This window comes from Macrobrachium nipponense, chromosome 19 (assembly GCF_015104395.2).
Source record: "Macrobrachium nipponense isolate FS-2020 chromosome 19, ASM1510439v2, whole genome shotgun sequence".
NCBI classification, from domain to species: Eukaryota; Metazoa; Arthropoda; class Malacostraca; order Decapoda; family Palaemonidae; genus Macrobrachium; species Macrobrachium nipponense.
The window spans coordinates 66,657,287-66,678,589 of record NC_061088.1 but is presented as its reverse complement, the minus strand read 5'-3'; the positions used below and the strand labels follow the sequence as shown (position 1 = coordinate 66,678,589).

General features: G+C 38.4%; 1 protein-coding gene across 3 annotated transcripts in view; it reads left to right on the top strand.

Annotated features, from left to right (window-relative positions):
• Window positions 1-21,303, top strand: part of LOC135217893 (uncharacterized) — a gene marked incomplete at its 3' end in the record, with an annotated part of 656,594 nt that overhangs the window by 124,974 nt on the left and 510,317 nt on the right. The window contains 1 exon segment of one of the 3 annotated variants that reach the window (XM_064253984.1): window positions 10,414-10,432. 3 annotated transcript variants of the gene reach the window in all.

Below are 21,303 nucleotides of genomic sequence, written 5' to 3'. Positions count from 1 at the left end.
ATATGACTGAGTTCGCCACCTACCAGCTAACAGAAAAGATAGTTCCTTAGTGATGTTAAATTACCTACAATTACTAGGGGGTATAAGGTAAACTTAGAATATCAACTGAAGCACATATAATTCACTAAAGATCAGAAGAAATATACAGAAGCTAACGATAGAGCTCTGTGGCGCACTCAGTTACCGTAACAGGTAATAAACACAAAACAATGTGCCACAATACTGCAGATATGTACACTAACCCAAAATGGTTAGAATCATAAAATCAAAATTGAAAGTTTTCAGGATGCTTGCAAGGGAATGGTGCAAGGAAAAACTGTAGCTCACACTTACCACTGGGCTTTGGGAAAGCTTGACCAGATATGGCACTGGTAATGAACAATGATGACACCACACAACCAGGTGGTCGGTTTGGTCTTGGCCTACCAGCTCAGTGACTGCGAGTTCAGTTCTCGGGCATTCCATTGAGGGGTCAGAGATGTGTATTTCTGGTGATAGAAGTTTACTCTCGACGTGGTTCGGAAGTTACGTAAAGCTGTTGGTCCCATTGCTGAATAACCACTAGTTCCCTGCAATGTGATAACACCATACAAACAAACAAACCAGGACATTCCTGAACGAATCTGCAATGCAGGGATTGTTGTAACACATGATGGGATGACGTGTGAAGTCAAATAGAAAACACCAGGGTAAAACAACAGTATTTCAGAAAGTGAAATCTACACATATCACTCTGAAACTCTATCTCAGTTGTGACAGGTAACGTTATGTTAACTGGTGTTCCAATAATTAATTTACATTTAAGTTTACTAGAGGTCAAACAACGGAATCTCTAAGACAGATTGCAAAGTTAGGCTTGGAGAACAGTAGAACAGCTAGAAACAAAGTGTGAGAATATGGCGAGGCCGACATACCACTTCCATTCACTTTACCTCAGTCCATGGACGAGACGTGTGTAGAAACAGAGCCAATCTACGATGTGCAGAAAACTTCAATGAAAATCGGCGTTACAATCGGTCCCAACCCAGGGAGATTGTGGTGGGAGGAGGCAATGTGATTCTGGTTACAAGTTCATGGCGAAGAGGATCATCGGTGATGGTATGCACGCCCAACCTTCCAAAGGTACAGCATCGAAAAAATTGAGGTACGGACTTCTCGTCAAGTCCCTAAGTGCTGGTAGGTAACGGGTGCTTACACAGACAGACTAACGATCAGCGACATCTACTGACTAGGGGGTTGTTGAGGATCTGACAGCAATAACTCTCTCTTTGACTCGAACTACTGCTAAGCGGCAGCGATGCCTCTCTATATACCAGGCAAGGGACAATAGAGTCATTGTCTTGTGATTACACACAGGTGGCCTATTGTTTGGTGTCCCATCGGGATGCTTCAATTTTGACAGGTATCTGCAATAGAAGTCACACGAGGACCAATACCACAGAAGACAGAAAAGGAATCCAAAGTTTTAATTGGTTAAGTTTTTGAGAGTATAAACGAATAAGTTAATGGAGGGACTACCCATGGATTTACAAGGGTCAGGTGAGAGGGAAAACTAATGTCGAGTATGCAGATGCACGGGTGCAGAGGTGAGGACAGGTAAAAGAACACTCCCTAGCTACGGACCACTAATGACCGAGGGTATCCCTCTCAAAATGGGGCGAAGGAGGGAAAACGCATTTGCCACCGTGTTAAGCGTATGGACACTCCTAAAATGACTTTCAGGACGGCGCTGCCTATTATTCCCTAAAATTACATATGGGACATATTGTAGACCTTTGGGGGCTTTTAATGATATGAACAAAGTGTACTTGTTTTTCGAAACTACTTTAACTTTATTTCCCAAAATCCTAAACTTTTTTCAAAATTCTATACGTTACTTCCACATCTTAAAGTTAGTAGGGGGAAGGGAAAGAGAAAAACAAACGCCTAAAAATGACGCTTGTTTTTACACACACACACACACACACACACACACACACACACACACACACACACACACATATATATATATATATATATATATATATATATATATATATATATATATATATATATAGTATATGTCATATCACATTACCGTGATTCATATGCATACATCGAGCTACAATGTCCTTTAATATCTAATTCGCTCTAACTCGGAATTAATATATTTTCATTTATGCTTAACCGAAGGGGATTTTTTTTTTTTTTTTTTTTTACACGATAATAGATTTGCCTGGTCCCAGGCGCGAACCTAAGAAGCCATTCATATATATATATATATATATATATATATATATATATATATATATATATTGTGTGTGTAATGATTAATTCTCGCAAGTTTTGTCAACGGGCGCGCATACATCCAAGAGATGGGCCTTCAGTTCCGTATGAAACTGTTGAGTGTTCATTGTAATATTTGCCACCGTAGTCATACCAAGTATACCGCTTCGAGCGACCGATGTTTGGTATTCATATTTATGGTTCTTGGGCGCCTCATAACTGGACGGGATATAGATCCCATTGCGTCAAACTTAACGGTTATAGTCGATGTATTATATTTTTCACTTGTACCCCAGTGCGCGTTTACCCTCAGTAGTGAACTTCCCCAACCTTATTTACTAGGGTTTCTTTTGGCCATTTTGTGTTGACCCGAATTTTCGTTCTAAAATCAATTAGGATCAGCTGTGGACGCCTACTTTTATTTGGAACAGGTTCTTACTTTAACACTGGTAGACTTAATATCTGTTTTTATGGTAACAAATTTATTCTTTTTTTCGATTTACACCTAAATTGATATAGTGCTGACATACTTATTCGGAATTATGTAATTTTTTGTTTGTTTCTGTCAATGCTCATATATGGAATAGAAATCGTCATTAATAGAAAAGCACGGGAGGTAATGTAATATTTGAAGATATCTTCTATTACTTGCCTTTTCAACTAATGACATGAAGTGGAATATTTTACGTACACCATACTTGAACTAGATGCTTTTGACGTGTATAACCAGGCATTAGCTTAAACAGACCTGTAAACTCTTTTGTATATCCAAATGTACTGATTCATAAAAGTTTTGGATTCTTTTGCAAAGGACATTGTGTTCGAGGAAATCACGTTTGGGTCATAATTAGGTCTTAAGTATAAATATGCAGTGAACAACTTGGAGTTGCAGTCGTGTTGTTACCACTGATATGAGTACATGAAACCAGCTATTTGATTGTTTTCAGATACTTCCCAGTCATTACCTGATGCTCGCATTCAATCTCAAATTGTTCTTCCTCTCTCTGAACCGTGATGTTTAGAATGAATGTAAACGGAGGTTCTTCCCTAATTTAGTCAGGGAAGATGTCTAGACGGTTTCTACAAACCCAACAATTTCCCTTTGAATAGTACCATTCAGTTACTGTGTACTGTGCAATAAGGGTATTCAGTTTGCTTCGATCTTTTGGAGAGGTTAATTTAATTGACCTTACACAGTTCCGTGTGCAGTTAAGCAGGGGACCATATATTGCCTTTTTTTTAATGAGGCAGGTGACAGAGACACAGAATTTTGGCTTGAACATCAGCACGAAGAAGAGCGAGATCATGGTTCTGAGTAGGGATGACGATTGGGTGCACATGGAGGATATGACAATCAGAGGACAGGAACTCAAGCAAATTGAGAAGTTTGTATACTTGGGAAGTGTGGTAACAGCAGACGGGAGTCAAATTGAAGATATATACAAAGAAGAGAACTAAGAGCAGCAAGAGCTTTTGAGGTTCTGAGAAAAAACGTTTGTTCAAGGCTTGAAATCAGCTTGAAAACTAAGATGAGAATATTCAATGCAGTTGTACTACCAGTCCTGATGTATGGTTCGTCCACCTGGGCACTGACCAGAACAGAGGAGAAAAGGTTGGATGCTTTTGAGGTGAAGCTTCTGAGAAGGATACTTGGCATTAAATGGGACGATTATGTTAGGAATGAAGACATTAGGATGAGATTGAGGCAAAGGCCAGTCAGTATCAGGTTGAAGAGGGGAAGGCTGAAATGGTTTGGACATTTTGAGAGGATGGATGGGAATAGAGACCCCAGGAGAGCACTGAGAGCAGTACAAATAGGAAGAAGACCGCTGGGTAGACCAAGAACGAGGTGGATAGACATAATTGTCAGGGATCTTGAGGATGAAATCCATAACCTGGAGGAAGCGAGGGAAACGGCTCGGGATAGAGACAGATGGAGAGGAACTGTATCCCGCCACTGGCCAGTGGCGGGAAGATAAAGTAAAGTAAAAGTGTATTTTTTTTATTAATACTCTGAGCCTCATTTGTACCTGCTAGGAATATTACTTTAATTTTTCGAATTTTATATGATTTCCTCTTTAACCAAAATTTGTAATAATACAAAATATATTAAGAGCCGATGATCTCGGAAGTTGCGACAGTAGATGTATACATAAAATCAGTCTCTTCATTTGAGAAGTATACCAAATACAACTCGTGCAATCAAGAGTAAGACTCGCTATTTCCCAGCCACAGGATGGCTTGAATGTCCCATTTCTCAGAACGGGTTTCACCGAATGTTCCCGGGATACCAGCGAGAATGATTCTGATCCAAGGTCAGCACAGAGCAATCGCAGGCGGAATGCTCTGGTTTAATTATTTAACCTCTTGCCTACAGTGTCGGTGAACAAAAGGCACCAACGCTGTAGGACAAAAATATGTTAAATCATTGAACAGAGTATATATTCTGTGGAATTCCTGAACTTCTTTCTGTTGAAATGCTAACAGATTGTTACTCAAAACGTTAGGTAGCACCCTTCTTTGCGTTCTTCTGGAGTTTTATGTAATTATAGATTGATTGCTAATTGTATGGATATTTCTAAGAATCCTTGCTGAGTAGCAAGGTATGTATATATATATATATATATATATATATATATATATATATATATATAAACACACACACACACACTGGTATATGATGTGTGCATGTAGGTGCGTACATTTGTTCTCTCGAATAACCTTTCCAAGAGTCCCTAGATCGATTCCTTTCACAAGCGTTTAATGACAGAGCTAGTTTCCTTAAAAAAAAAAAAAAAAAAAAAAACCCCCAAAAAAACAAAAAAAAAAAAAAACAAAAAAAGTCCTGGAATTTAATTCACTTTAGTGAATTGCAGTCTGGTTAAGGAAAAGCATGAGTCCAACAACCTCCCCGATGAAGTACCCACAAAAATTCGGGGGGATATCTCTTGGAACGATTCTTTTTAAATGGGAAAGTCAATAATTTGAACATTTTTGACGCAGACGAACTCCTATTTTTCCTTAAAGGTTTCCTAATTGGTTTCAAAATATTAGCTTTAATGTAGTAAATAACATGCAATATTTTACTCAGCTGATTTAACTGAAAAAATAGTTACATTCCAGGGGAGGCAGAAAATAAACCATGATTTTTCTTATTGCTTTAGATTATTACAGCCTTGTGTTGGTATGGACTCGTGCCCCTAGAGCAGTCCGTTGCTGGAATGACAATTCCTACCGTTTTTATTAAAGATTAAGCCTGTTTGTCTGCAGGGGATGGGGTCTTGCTCCATAAGCATCCCGTAAAAAAAAAGGACAACTTTATTAGGAGCTTTTGTATGCTTTGCCATGGGAAGACCATCAGATTTAACAACCAACTAGCAATTGTATAGAGATGTTCCAAAAATCAAGCCAGGCAGAAATGTGGAAAATGAAATTCAAAATCACTGCTAAATTCAAAGGGAAGCTGGAAGCAAGCATTGAAATAATTTGGCCATATGAAATATTAAGATATTGTCTAGATTCATTCTGGAAATATGAAGTGAAATGAAGGACAGGTGACATCGATCCCCTGAGACTTAGACTTCTGGTCAAGCATGGTGCCCAGTTCCTCCTCGTGGGTATGTTCCTGTATTGGAAAAAACTTTATAAAACCAACCAACCAACCAACCTGTATTGGAAAGAAAAGGAGGGAGATTTGAGGAAGCTTTCAGCCATGTGGTTTTCAGGGAGTCACTTGGTCGCAGTTTCCATGCGTTCTGACAAGTTCCAGTATGAGAAAGGGGAAGGGAGGGGGGGGGGGGGAGAATTTAGCAGCAGTAGAAATACAGTATTCTCAATATATGTGTATATATATATATATATATATATATATATATTATATATTTATATATATATATATGTATATGTGTATATATATATATATATATATATATATATATATATATATATATATATATATATGTGTGTGTGTGTGTGTGTGTGTGTGTATATATATATATATATATATATATATATATATATATATATATATATATATATATAGAGGGAATGAGACTTTTTGGCGTAGCCCGTTTGGCCTCGCTGTTTCGGCTTGGCGGATTCGGCGTAGCCGATTTGGCATATAGAAATTTTCGGCGGAGAGACTGTTAGGCGTCAAATGACTACATTGTCGCTGTAAACGACATTTAGCCATCAAATAGATACTTCGTCGTTATAGCGCAATTAGCTCTCATTTTAACAATTGAACAATTTTTTTTTTTTTTTTTTTTTTTTTTTTTTTTTTTTTTTTTTTTTTTTTGTTTTGTAGCTTTAGAATTTTCAGTCGTCTAAGCCCTATTGTACGAAATGGAAGGAGATATTTTAACAAAACGTGGAAGAAGCAAAGTGATTCACGATGGATACCTTTTTATTTTTGATGCAACGAGCAAGAGTGATTCTGAATTAAAATTCTGGCGATGTGAACAGAAAGATCGATGTAAAGTAAGATTACATATGAAGGATGGAAAAGTGATTCGCAAGTTGAGTCAACATACCCATGAACCATCTGCTGCAAAAGTAGAAGTTGAAAAGTTGAAAACAAATATTAAGAAAAGAAGTGCTGAAACTCTGGAGCCACCAACCGTTGTAGTAAATGAATGTTTAACTGGCACCTCTCAAGCAGCTTTAGCCATAGGGCCTGACTTGCCAGCAATGCGAAAACTTATTACTAGAAAAGAAAAAATTATTAAACAAAGCGCCAGCTAACCCAGCTCATTTAGAGCAATTAGTTATACCCGAGTCCTATACACTGTATGTTCCCCAACTGGGTATGGAAGAAAAATTCCTATTGGGAGACACAGGAGAAGGCAGTAATAGAATTTTAATATTTGGAAGAATAAGCTGGCTTCAGCATTTAGTCTTCTCAGAAATTTGGTTTGCCGACGGAACTTTCACCATTGCTCCAAGTCTTTTTCATCAAGTATATGTTATATCGGCTAAGAAGCATGATGGAGTTATTCCTATGGTTTATGCTCTTCTTCCTAACAAGCAAAGATTAACTTATTCTCGTTTATTTGAGTTACTAAAAACCATCGAACCAAATTTGAGAGCAGTTTCTATAATTTGTGATTTTGAGCAAGCTGCCATTCATGCCTTTCAAGATGCATTTCCCACCGCTCGAATTAAGGGATGTTTTTTCCATCTAGCCCAAAACATGCACAGACATCTTGTTTCATTGGGTTTATCGAATCGCTATAAAACCGACTCGGACTTTGTGCCATTAGAAAAGATGGACGAATACATGGATACACTAGCAGCGGGTCTTCCAGACGAACTAATACCCGTAACCCTTGTTCCATTGGTTCGAAGACATTTATACTGAACGACAGACTAGGCGTCGAAATGCAAGAATGAACCTTATGTTTGCTAACGAGATCTGGAACCTTTATGAACGCACTGTAAATGATGAAGATCGCACTAACAATCACGCTGAAGCTGCCAATCGACGTCTACAGTTCGAACTAGGAATGCATCATCCTTCCATCTGGAAATTCATTGATGCCTTGAGGAAAGTTCAGAAAGGACGTGATGCATTTCTAGAAAAATTAATCGCTAGATATCCACCTCCCAAAAAGCTAAAGAAATATAGAAATGCTGATGAAAGAATAAAACAAATAGTAATGGAAGTTGAGTCATCAGAGCCTATTGAATTCCTGAAGGGTATTGCTCATAATTACGAAATGAAAAATTAATTCCTAAGGTTAAAAAAACTGTACTAAATTTTATTTTTCTAAATAATGTATTTTCATTTCAAGTTTTTAACTCGCATTATCCCATTATTGTTTTGATAGGATCCTTTATTCTCTAAGTGAATAAAATTTATATTTTTTCCCAATTCAAGTTTTTTACTCACATTATTCCACTAGTCTTTTAATATTATAAAAATTTTTACTGTTTTATTTTTCTGAATAAAGTTGCATTTCTAGAAAAATTAATCCAACAAAGACGTCGAAACAATCTGACGCCTAAACGGCTACGCCGAATAGTGCTATTAGTTTTCTGACGCCGAAACGGCAGCGCCAAATGGGCTATGCCGAAACGTAGCAAACCCATATATATATATATATATATATATATATATATATATATATATATATATATATATATCATTTATATAATATATATATATATATATATATATAGATATATATATATATATATATATATATATAGGGAGGAGAGGAGAGAGAGAGAGAGAGACGAGAGAGAGAGGAAGAGAGAGATCTACACAATTGTTTGTATGTGTGTGGTGTTAGAAGCATTCAAATATCTGTAAGAAGAAACAAAACAGCCGCTGTTTCCCTGTCACTTTACTGCTAGTTGGTGGGTGTGGTCATGGCTGGATGCACGCGCGGCCATAAATCTTTTGGACACGACGCACTACACTTTTCAATTCTCGTGGAATTGTGGTTCTTGAATCCTTCACATTTTTCCCGTAGACTGATTGAGATAGATAGGCGTTTGTGGATTTTGGTTCGTTTAAGTCTTTTAATTTAAAATATCGTGTTTCCAGTTGGGGATCTTGTGGGGCGTTTGCCATTATTGCTGATGAGTTTATTTTATTTTTCATTGGTTGCTGTATTCTTCTTTAACATTCAAAGTGCTTTATCTGAGAAGTGAAGAGTAAAACTAAATTCTCTTTGACGCTGGCGGTTTAGAGGCCGTAGCGTCGATCTGCAACATTAGCTATATCTCGCTGATGTCTTTTGTGGTGCAAAGTTTATACCGAAGCCTTTCATTTGTATACAGCGATGATTCAGCTGTGCCTAAGACCTAAATAAGGATATGTCTGGTCATTTTGGTGGTGGTCTTATTGATGATCTATATATGCATATATATATATATATATATATATATATATATATATATATATATATATATATATATATATATATATAATATGTACGTAAATAGTCACATGAAAGGTGACAAGAATCAAAGACCAGGTACCAAGCGCTTTCGTGTATTGCGTATACTTCTTCGGGGTACAAAGTAAAATTTTACTTTGTACCCCTACCCCGAAGAAGTACGCAATACACGAAAGCGCTTGGTACCTGGTCTTTGATTCTTCACCTTCATGTGGCTATTTACGTACATATTTGTCACGTGCTGTTTGGTGAAACTTATTGCTGATATATAATATATATATATATATAGATATATATATATATAATATATATATATATATATGTGTGTGTGTGTGTGTATATATATATATGCATGTATATATGTATGTATGTATGTATGTATTATATATATTTAGGTGTGTGTATATTTTTCATACTTGTGCAACAAGAGAAAGAACCTTTTAGCAATAATTCAATTGTGTCAGTATATATTTACAATATAAGGGTTACAAATTTCTTCTTCCCGTATTTTTGAGGTTTACGGAGATTCCAAAGTCGCTTCATTTTGGTATCCTATCCTCGTTTAAGAAAACATATTTGATATGCTTTGCTTACTGAAAAGTAAAGTAGTTAATTAATTTAAATATCTTGACTGAAAGGCATCTTGAGTTATCAACGGCTTCCATTATTCCACCATCCATTTTACCGTTGATGCTCCATCTTCCTGATTTCATTTGACTTCAACCTTACTTGCCTCTCATTTAAACTTAATCTCAACTTTTTCCTCTCGTGAATTTACAAACTTTTCACTAGTTTTTGCAGTTTCTGTTGCCCATCTTCAGTTAGCCATTCCACCCCCATTCATGACTCATTTTCTTAAATGCCACCGTGCACCCATGTCTTATTTTCTTTTTCTAACATCCAACATCTCACTCTCCTTGGCGTTATAGCCATGGAGGCCTTACTCACTCTTGTCTCAGAATCACTTTTACACCAAACCCATTAATCTTTTGTCAGCACGTTCTAGCTTTTCACTTCCTTCATAAAAACAATTACATCCTGAACATCATCCCAATTACGTCTCTATCAATTCTTTTATAAGATTTTTTTCTAGGTCCTTGATTGATAATCACATCTTTTTTCCCTTTCATTTCATCTGTCATACTTAATCAAAATCCTGTCATACGTCTCTCCATGGCATTGCTAGGTAATGTTATGTCATATAATTCTTAGTTACCATCAGAATTTTTTTCCTTTCTTTCAGATGGATGTTATAAACCCAGGTCAGTCAGTTATTCGCACTATCACCACTGAACGGTAGGATGTTGCTTGTTTTTCAATTAACAACTGGTTTCGTTCTTGAATCCCTAATTGTCCTCCTTTTACATTCAGCAGTCAACCTCCACAATCATTTTCAAACATAACTTAACACACACACACACACACGCACTAGCAATGTTCAGGCATTATTGCATACGCATACAAAGGTGATTGTCTACATCATCCTAGGTGTAGAGCAAGGCGAACAGGATTTTTGTTCAAATTATTTAGTGGAATTTCTCTGCCACAAAGCGCTTCCCATCTACTATTGACTGGAGTTACCGATTTGTTGGTAGACACATCTGAGTGACGATACTGGGGGTTCCAACGTTTTGTCTATCTCTGGAACGGGCATCAGGGGAGTGAGTCCACTGTTAGTTAACGTTGGAACACTATCTGGACTGAAATTTGTAGCTTAATGATTGTATATAAATCACAGTGATGTGATTAACAAAAATCATAAGAAGAGCTACGCGTTCTAAACCATAGATATAGAGGGGAGATAGTGAACAGTCACGTGACTCGCGTGCAAGTAAGGCGCCATTGCTATGTGTTGATTCCCAGATATGGTGGCGGCAGCGACTGCACAGACCAGCTGCAACAGAGCCACTGCTGTCAATTTTACTGCCTGTCAGTTTGACCCATGAATAAAGAACGATAATAATTAGTTCTGCCCCTAAAGAGTATAACTAAATTTATAGTGGTAAAAAAGGCACATAATGTCGCCAAATTGGTCAGCTTTATTGCTCAAGTGTTTAAAAACTATAGCAGACAGAGTAAATGATATTATTTCTACATATATAGTACACATTAGCCTTGTAAATGCTTCAAGATCATTTACCAATCTTTAAAGACTGCTGTGAAAATTGGCTGTCAATGCAGCATGATCACGATGTTGTAACATCGCCGTATCTGCAAAATGTTATGGCTTAACCACAGAAGAAATATTCCAGCCAAATTAGATATTTTTATTTCTGCATGCAGTACATATTGTATTTAATAAATGGTGCATAAACCATATAACAGTCTTGTCTGACAGCACAAAAAACATGTTTTCAAGAGTACAGGGTTTCCCATTGGATTGTAAGAGTTGCGTCTTTGTTGACATAATAATCAACACAGCAATGGCGCCAACAGTGCACGTCACAAACTGGTTTGGCTATCATGATAGGCTGTCCAATCTCTCCCCTCTATATCTATGTTCCAAACGTACCAATTAGCTGTCATAGTGGAGGCGGGTCATACCGACGCTCAGTACAATTTCCCCACTCTCGACCTGTTAACAAGTAGGCGGATTGGCCATTAACTTGTCTCTCATTATGGTGAAGTGATTTATCACTTATAAATCCTCTTCGGTGATAATTCCCCGTCGGGGATATTTCAAAGTAGCGTGAATTGGATATCAAACTTAATTTGTAGCTTAATGATTTTATATAATAAAATGTGTATATACGATATATAATATTATATATATATATATATATATTATATATATATATATATATATATATATATATATATATGTATATATATAATTAGAATCATGCCCCCAATGCAATTTGGTCTTGGATAGTTTTTTCCCAGACATTGTATGTATGCATATATGTGAATACACAATATGCGCGGGCGCACGCACACACGTTTATATATATAGATATATATATATATATATATATATATTATATATATATATATATATATATATGTGTGTGTGTGTGTGTGTGTGTGTGTGTATGCATGTATGACATATATAAAAGAGAAATAGGGGAGTGGGCTACGTGTCGCCTAAAATTCTGTGTCGAGAGAGGGAGCAGCCAAGGTTTTATAATCATATTTCATATTCCCCGACGTAATCTACCTTTCCTTTTTTTTTTTTCTTTTTTCTTTTTTTTTGCCATTGGGCTAACGGGAATATAAGATTTTACCGTATTTACCTCTGAAAAGGAAGTAGGTTTAGAACTATTTTATTTCCCTACGTGATATAAGCTACCAAAGGAAGTTGTCAACATTCAAACATTTGAATTCGAGGCCAGGGATTTAGAAAGTTAATTCTTTGACCTCGCATTTTCATAACTTGAGAGAGAGAGAGAGAGAGAGAGAGAGAGAGAGAGAGAGAGAGAGAGAGAGAGAGAGAGCGCACGTAGGCTTAAAAATTGTCTGTAAACTTGTAGATTAACACAAATTTCTACTCTCATAATTTCATACATAACATTACGTTATGCTACTTACAGAAACACTTCATTAAGTTCCACGTAGGAGAGCATAATAAAGTAGAAATGAACAAAAAGGGAATAAGCGAAAAAGTCGCTCCAAACGTTACAAGTCCGTGTGATATTATTGATTGGTAAAAACCGTTCAAAATGTAAATATTTCATTTAGTTGTCTTTGTGCTGGATTATTATTGAATACAGGAAATTGGTTTCAAAATTGTATTAGTAATAAAATAGTCTTGTATTAAAGAATTTATTTTTATTTGTTCTAATTTTTATCATTAGTTATAAATGTTTTCTCAGTAATCCATGCATCAGGCATGTGTAATTGAATTATGAGAGGATACTTAGAGGAGAGTTCGATCTGATGAACTTTTCCTAGATTAAAGCGATTTCGTAACTGTAGTAAACATTACATCAAATTGTGGACGTCATTAAACTTGAAAGCATCAAGACGTGATGGGAATAATGTTCAATCAAAGGTGAGTTTTTATTATTGATATGATATAGTAGACTAAAAATTGAAAAGTGCACTACGAATGCAGCATCCAGTTTTTCCTCGCCTCCCAGCAACACGGAAGTGCCCCGTTCCGAGGGGACTGTTGATCCCCCAACCGCTTCTCCCTCCCCAGTACCTCCGGTGGAAGATATATCTCCGGTGATGATTACTAGCCCTCGTAATCCTCCCCACCCTATCTCTCCCCCCCAACCCCCCATCGTAGATGCAGATGAAACTGATCATCAGGGGTCTGGCGGCTGGCAGATTCAAACAAGCAGAAAGAAGAGAAGAACCTCCCGTTTGGCCGCCGGACCGGAGCCCAACATTCGTGTTTCACCTCGCCCGACACATGAGAAGAGAGTCACATAGTAATTCACAATCTGCGCTCATCGGTGACGCTAGATGCCATAGTGGAGAGAGTCAAGTCTCACTGGCTCTGACCCACTCATCTCCCACGAACTCCCATGCAGGATTAAACATAAAGTGGCTTACAGGATTACCTGCCTATTTCAACACCTCGACGTTCTTAAAGGCGAGAATTTCGGCCTAACCTATATTAGTTTCAAGATACAGACTAATCCGGGATCAACCACCCCCAGGGGAACTTACTGACACTCCAACCAGGGTCATTTCCACCGCAAGTGCCAGCCAACCGCCCACGGCGAGTGACTGCCCACTCCCCCTGGCTAACCCCCATCCACCCAAATGATCAGCGCATTCATCTCCCATCTTCGTGAGTAGCCATGGATACATTAAACATAATCTCTTGGAATATCTTTGGCCTCAAGCGGAACATTCCTCTCCTAAACATGTTCTGTAAAAATTTCAAAGGCATCATTGCATTGCAAGAAACGCTCCTCTGGCCACATGACCTTGCCATATGCGATTCAATTCATGAAGACTTCAGAACCTTCTCGACTTCATCGATGCAAGTTACAGACCAAATCCTAGCCGGTCGCCCGAAAGGAGGCCTTTCTTTCCTGTGGCACAAATCATTAGACAATACGATAAAGGTGATGACCTACAGGAGTGACAGATTGCTGGGGATTCAAGTGACAATAGGGAACTCTAAAATCCTAATTATCAATGATATGCCATGGGAAAATAACAATAATTTTGATCATTACTGCATGATCCTAGGGGAGTTACACAGTATTATTCATGATTCTCCAGCTGATCATATTTGTATAATAGGGGACCTTAATTCACACCCCACAAAACAATTTTATAATGAACTTACTCGCTTCTGTCAAAATCATGCTCTCCAAATTAGCGATGTTATGCTCCTCCCTCCCTCCTCTTATTCATATGTACATAATAGAGCGGACGCTATTACAACTTCCTGGCTGGACCACTGCATCACATCCCCACAAACTTCATGATTCTATTATGACCTGCAACTATTCGCTATGACCTTGCATCGGGCTACGATCACATCCCATTACAGGTGTCATTCAGTACCCCATCCCTCCCTACCGTGAACCCCCTAAATGATCGCCCACCAGCGGTAAACTGGGATTTTAAAAACCAAGAGAAAAAAACCAGATACTTTAGAGCGACCACGGAAACCAGGTTGCGGTCAAATAGTTCAACCGGCAGACGCCTTACTTTGTACGAACACAAATTGTAGAAATGACCACCACAAGAGGGATCTGAATGAATTCTATTCGAACATAATCTCCGCTTTGCTTGCTTCGGGCAGGGACTGCCTACAGATTTCGTCAAGGTAATTCTCGTAATATTCCTGGATGGAATGACTTGGTTAAAGATCTGTATACATACTCACGAGAAATGTTTTTACTGTGGAGGCAAAATGGTAGCCCCAGGAAGGGCACACTGCATTGCTAATGAGACAGGCGAGAGCGCAGTTCAAACTTTGCTCTTAAGCACTGCAGGTTATATGAAAAACAAAAAACTAAGAGCCGATGCAATGTCTAGAAACTTAGAATCTCGGTGATTATCCTCGTCTTTGGAAAGATATCCAGTCTTTAAATCCCAAAACTAAAAAGCTATCACAGAGAGTAGGGGAAGCAGTCGGAGACGAAGCTATTGCAAATATGTGGGGCGATCACTTCAACAATATCCTGAATTGCATAAATGATCAAGACTCCCGAAGGGATGTAGATAACCTCCTTACTGACAAAACATTCAATTTCATTTTGCAGACCGTTTTTACGCCAGGTGGAACATCAGCGATGCCATAAACAGCCTACCTAATAATAAATTGCCCGGCTGTGATGGTCTTCCTGCAGAGGCCTTCAAACTCTGCCATCCGATAATTTACATTTTGCTAGCTGCCCTATTCAATGCGTGCATAATTCATCGGTTTCTTCCAGACTCCCTACTCTTAGTTAACTTGATACCATTAATCAAAAACAAGCTAAAGGATGCAGCGACCCTGGCAACTACCGGCCGATTGCAATCACAACGATCGCATCGAAGATACTTGAGTCTGTTCTTCTAGTGAGACTTCTCCCCTTTCTACACACCACTGACAACCAGTTCGGGTTTAAAGCAAACCACTCAACCGACACCTGCATCTACATACTAAAAGAATTGCTGAACTACTACCTATCATCAGCCTCTCCTGTTTTCCTTTGTTTTGTAGATGTGAGAAAAGCATTTGACAGAGTAAACTACCTGAAGCTCTTCCTGAAGCTGCATAAAAGGGGCACACCCCTATATCTAATTGGCATTTTACATTGCTGGTTCTCCACACAGCAATTCTGTGTCAAATGGGAGGAAACGTATTATCTTACACCTTCGGCTCCCTAAACGGGCTTCGGCAATGGGGCATTCTCTCTCCATACCTGTTTAATACGTACACAGATGCCTTGAACGTCAAACTGAACTCGCTCCCAATCGGATGCACTGTCAATGAAACAACTATAAACAACCTCTGTTACGCCGACGATATGGTTCTGATTTCCCCATCAGTGCAAGGTCTCCAACGACTCATCGACACTTGCCGCCAATATGCAGAGGAATTTGATATAATCTACAACGAAACCAAGACCCAGTGCATGTCGCTGCTCCCGAGATCGCTTAAGCATATTGCAGAACCTCAAATTTTCCTCGGAAACCATCGGCTGGAATTTGTGCACGAATTTCCGTACTTGGGTCACATTATCACCGACGACCTAAAAGATACGGCAGACATTGAACAGAGGCGTCGCAAACTATGTGCAGCGGGCAACATGATTGCATTAGGTTTGCCTTCTGTCACCGAGACGTGAAACTGCTGCTCTTCCGCTCGTACTGCTACAGTATCTATGGGTGTTCCCTCTGGACGAACTATACCCGAGAGACCATGCGACGCATCACTGTTGTGCACAATGACATTCTGAGACGCCTCACAAACACTCCCCGCTACCACTCCGCCACACAGATGTTCATAGAAAACCACCTGGACAATTTAAAAATCATGTTAGGCGCAACAATGTCCAGTCTGGTAACCCGAGTGAGAAACAGCAGCAACTCGCTCATACAAAGCATCCTAAGGAGTGAAGCAAGAAGAAAATCAAAATTGTGGGAAAGATGGGAAAATGAGGCCTTTGTCCCCTAAAGGACTTAATTTCTGTATTGGCAAGATGTCATCTGCAGTTTTTGTCATTATTACATTTATTGCTGATATTTTAATTTTTCATTATTACTGTGATTACTATCAAGTTAAAGTTTTATTTACATTTAATTTATGTATTAAGCCCTCTGGACCTGACTACTGTAACCACCTAAGGTCTCTAGTTAAAATTTGAGTTATATAATATATGCACCATCTGTTATTACTCTCAATGCATATTTTTTTTTTCTCACCAATATTATTACTGTTATTACCAGTATGATGATTACTAGCTTTTATGCTACCTCAGCTACCTTGTGGATAAGTGCCGATTATTCATTTTCTTTTTCTATATCATGTCACATGTATTTAGATTGTGTTTGCTACTGTCTGTATTTGTATATTCAATGTATATGGCCCCGAGCCGAAATAAAGCATATTATTATTATTATTATTATAATACATGATGATAACTCTTGGAAAAAGTTCTCAGTCGAAATTTAAAGTGCGTATATTTTACAGTACAGGACAATAATATAAAATAGATAAATATATACGGAGAGAGAGAGAGAGAGAGAGAGGGGGGGGGGGGGGGGGGGGGGGGGGGGTTTGGAGGGGCTGGCTTGTGTGCGCATGATAAAGTGAGTGATGGAAAGTGGTTGCCCAGCCATCGTGTGGTGGTGGTGGTGGTGTGCTCGGCCGAGGCGAGGGTGTGGACTGTGTACCATGTAGAGTCGGTGCATGGCAACCCGTGGTCTCGCACCTCCGCCTCAACTCTCACTCGCGCTCAGAAAACTTGCCCACTGAACGAAAATCATTGGATACCATTGTTGACGTGTTTCCGGGAGTTTGCGAAACAGTTTTTGACGAAGAAAGAATTGTGAAAATGGAGGATTTGACGCCGTACGCTGACGAATTCACATAGAACGTTTGTTGGCTTTGAGATCATGACGTATACGCATTCATAGTTATTTGTCAGTGATGGGGACTCTTACTGTTGGTTGGGAATGAGAGCTATGCTTCTTCAGAGTGCGTGTGAAGTGTTCGTGCTTATATCAGGGCCGTTTTCACAACGGCCGTCTCCCGATGGCGTCCAAAGTCTTGGAGTATACTACTTAACATCACTAGGTGAGTTTACTTTCTTCTGCTTCAACTCTTCTAACTCATTCGAAAGTTAGATTTGCAACAGCCACTTGGATAAAGTTTTACTTATGCCATCTTTCGCCATCCCATTACTGGTTATTTTAATAGTTCTCAAGTTTGGAAGACTAAGTCACGGAGAGTAGAATTTTTTTTTTTTTTGTATAGCCTTATGTATTTACTTAAGTGCGCGCGTGTCTTGGCTAAGACCTTCCTGTGTTTACAAATAGAAGATTAAATAAGAATTATGTATGCATAAAAACCCAGAAGATTAAATAATCAAAATGTTACAAGTTGCAGACTACAAGCTTCAACTGTAACAAGCGTCAGTTATGAAATGAAGTTGTAAATGAAAATTCAATGTCTATTGAACTTACAAAAATTATTAAAATACACGTTTTTAATATTGAACGCTTTTTCGTCAAATGAGGTAACATTGGAGAAATGTGTTTTCTATGAAACAATCCACATGTCATCGTGCATGCAGTGAGGTATGCCTTTTAGCCCTAGTCGTAACTCGTATGATTTATTTAGTCAAGGGTCTCACATATACGTGGTGTTACGTAACTATGTATCCTGAAATGATTCAGAAATGTAAATTTTCAACCCAGTTAACGAGACTGACAGACAGACAGGCAAATTATATGCATCCCACTAACTAACGAGAGAGAAAAACCAAAAGTTTCTTTTGCGTGATAGCAGTTGCTAGCACATTACTCGGTCGCTTTCTTTAATGTAAGTTGGGGCCCCCATGACCGACTTAGAACCCATTCCCTACCTCCCCCATCTCACAATACCCAAGGTCAAATGGAAGCAACCCTTCCTGATTCCATACACAACGCCGGATTCTATACCTTAACCACGCATCCAGGTATAATGGATACTAATGGCTTCCTCCTTCCTCGTCCGTTATTCTTCGATTCAAAGCCAACGCTCCTAACTCGAGGAGCTGCTATTCCTGAAGGAGGAGCTTTTTCCCACTCCGTTCCTTCTCTTAGCTCTCTTGCTAGTGCTTTATATTCCCCTACTATAAATCAGAGAAAGGGAAGAAGGGGAGGAGGTGGGAAGAGAGGAAGAAACAAGAGCAGTATCGTTCTCCTAATTACTGAGTAACCCGATCTCTTTTAGCTGCGAAGGGGTCCTAACGAGGCAATGCTCTTCCATTGTTCTTTTATTTGCTCGTCGAAAATTGAGAGAGAGAGAGAGAGAGAGAGAGAGAGAGAGAGAGAGAGAGAGAGAGAGAGAGGTGGTCTTTGTATAGAACCGAATATAAATGCAATATCATTTCTGTTTTTGAGACTAAATATTATTTTTCAACTTTAATAGCGTATGTTTGATATTTTATATACATAATATAATTATATATATGTTTGTTTTACACACACACCACACACACACACCACACACACACACACAACAACAACACACAACACCACACACACACACATTGTAACATCTCAACTAACAGATCCCAGTTACATTATTATGATGATTTTTTTTCTGTGCAACCATTTTAAATGAAGCATTTTTACAGTAAATCTCTTGAATGTAATTGTAATTGTAAAATACAGTGTATTTTAGATTAAAAATTAGGTGACACTGTTGTTTGCTGTAAGGTAGAAGAGAGAGAGAGAGAGAGAGAGAGAGAGAGAGAGAGAGAGAGGAGAGAGAGAGAGAGAGAGAGGATATTGGAAATAGCAATCGATGCTGCATAAAACCGGATTATGTTCGTATTAATCATTACAACGAAGTTTACGTGACTAAATGTAGATTAGGCCGTCACAGGCAAAGGAACGGGACCCGAGAAGTACAAGGAGTAAAGTTATGTCAAGTAAAGTACAAATCAATTTCCGTAGCTGTCGACAGCGCAAGTCCTGTTCCTTTCCTCAATCATTTGCAGATCAGTTATTCTCTCTCTCTCTCTCTCTCTCTCTCTCTCTCTCTCTCTCTCTCTCTCTCTCTCTCATTGAGTTTTGTAGTTCATAAATACTATTCTTCGTCAGCTTCGATTCTTAAAAGTTTTAGTCTCCCCGCAGGTAACATATTTCCCTCAGTTCGTAATCCCCAAAAGGTTGTTTAACTGGAATAAGTGTAATTAATTCGTTAAGTCAGAGGATCTCGTTCGGGACAAAACCTCATTAAAGCCATCATTATAACAGTTAAGTTTTGCTTGCCTTGCAGAAAGCCAAATATTCCGTGAATTTCCTCTCTTCTGCCTGAAAGCTTTACGGATTAATATCCGTTCGGCTTCAAGCGGATCTCTTCTCTCTTTCTGTCGCTTGTATACAAACAACCCCCCCCCCCCCCTCTCTCTCTCTCTCTCTCTCTCTCTCTCTCTGTTAATTTGGAGACGAATTGATGTTTGGATGTGAGTGATAATATTTGAGCTAACTTCATTTCTTAATGAAAACGGTACCATATCATGAGCCAAAGGAAGTCTTTAAGTTTTTCTTTGTATAAGTCTTATTTTCCGCTTTTTAATTTTTCTTCTTTGCCTGCCAAAGCGTTTCCAATAAACCGTGGGTATCGGTTTCATTTAAACAAAATGAAAAAAATGGAGCGATAGATTTCAGTCGTTTTTTTTTCCAAGGAAAAAAGAACAAAAACTACATTTTAGATATTCCTTTTCCCAGGCAGTGATTTTTTTTCCCGAGTACATCGTATGTGTATTGCAATATCGACGGCTTTTTTCATTGAAATTTTCGGAATTTGAAAACTGATCCGATATGCGACTCGTATCGGAATCGTGTTCATGTGTGTTGCAGATAAACTTGCTTCCTTTTTAACTAAGGCTGTCGAGGATGAAGCATTCTGCTTGTTTGTGGCAGTGGTTTAACTTTAAATAATTTGAGCTAAAAAAACAAAATTATTGTTATTAATTTTTTAAAGATGTTAAGCTGCAATAATTGGGCATATTTCAGTACATTCGAAGTAACCCGAAGACCTGTTTTTCAGAAGACGCAAAGAAAAGCACTTGTTCTGGTGCGCGTTGATGATAGTTACTGGAAGCAGAACGCTTGCTTACTATGTGGCGTAGTTAGTGTCGATAAGGAACATTAAAAGAAAAAAGCATTTTTAGCTGTTTATGGAAGTCTGTATATTAAAGAAAAAAAGGATCTTTCGTAGATAGTGACCCCAAGGGTTTTAAACCGGTGTGTTGGCAACTTTTCAGCGAGTTTAGTACAAGCCCCTTGGGGATTAACATAAAAACATAAACAAAAGCCTGTAAATATCCTAAAGATAAAGACCCCCGAAAACCCCTGGGGTCACTATCTATGAAAGATCCAAAAGAGAAAAATCTGTTTTAGGATGTTATCATTGTGAAGTATAAGAAAAAGAACTTTGTTCTCAAGAATGGCTTTAATTGCAATTAATGTTATCTATCAATGAAAGGGTGTTAGTTGAATTGAGTTAGCGATGTTAGAC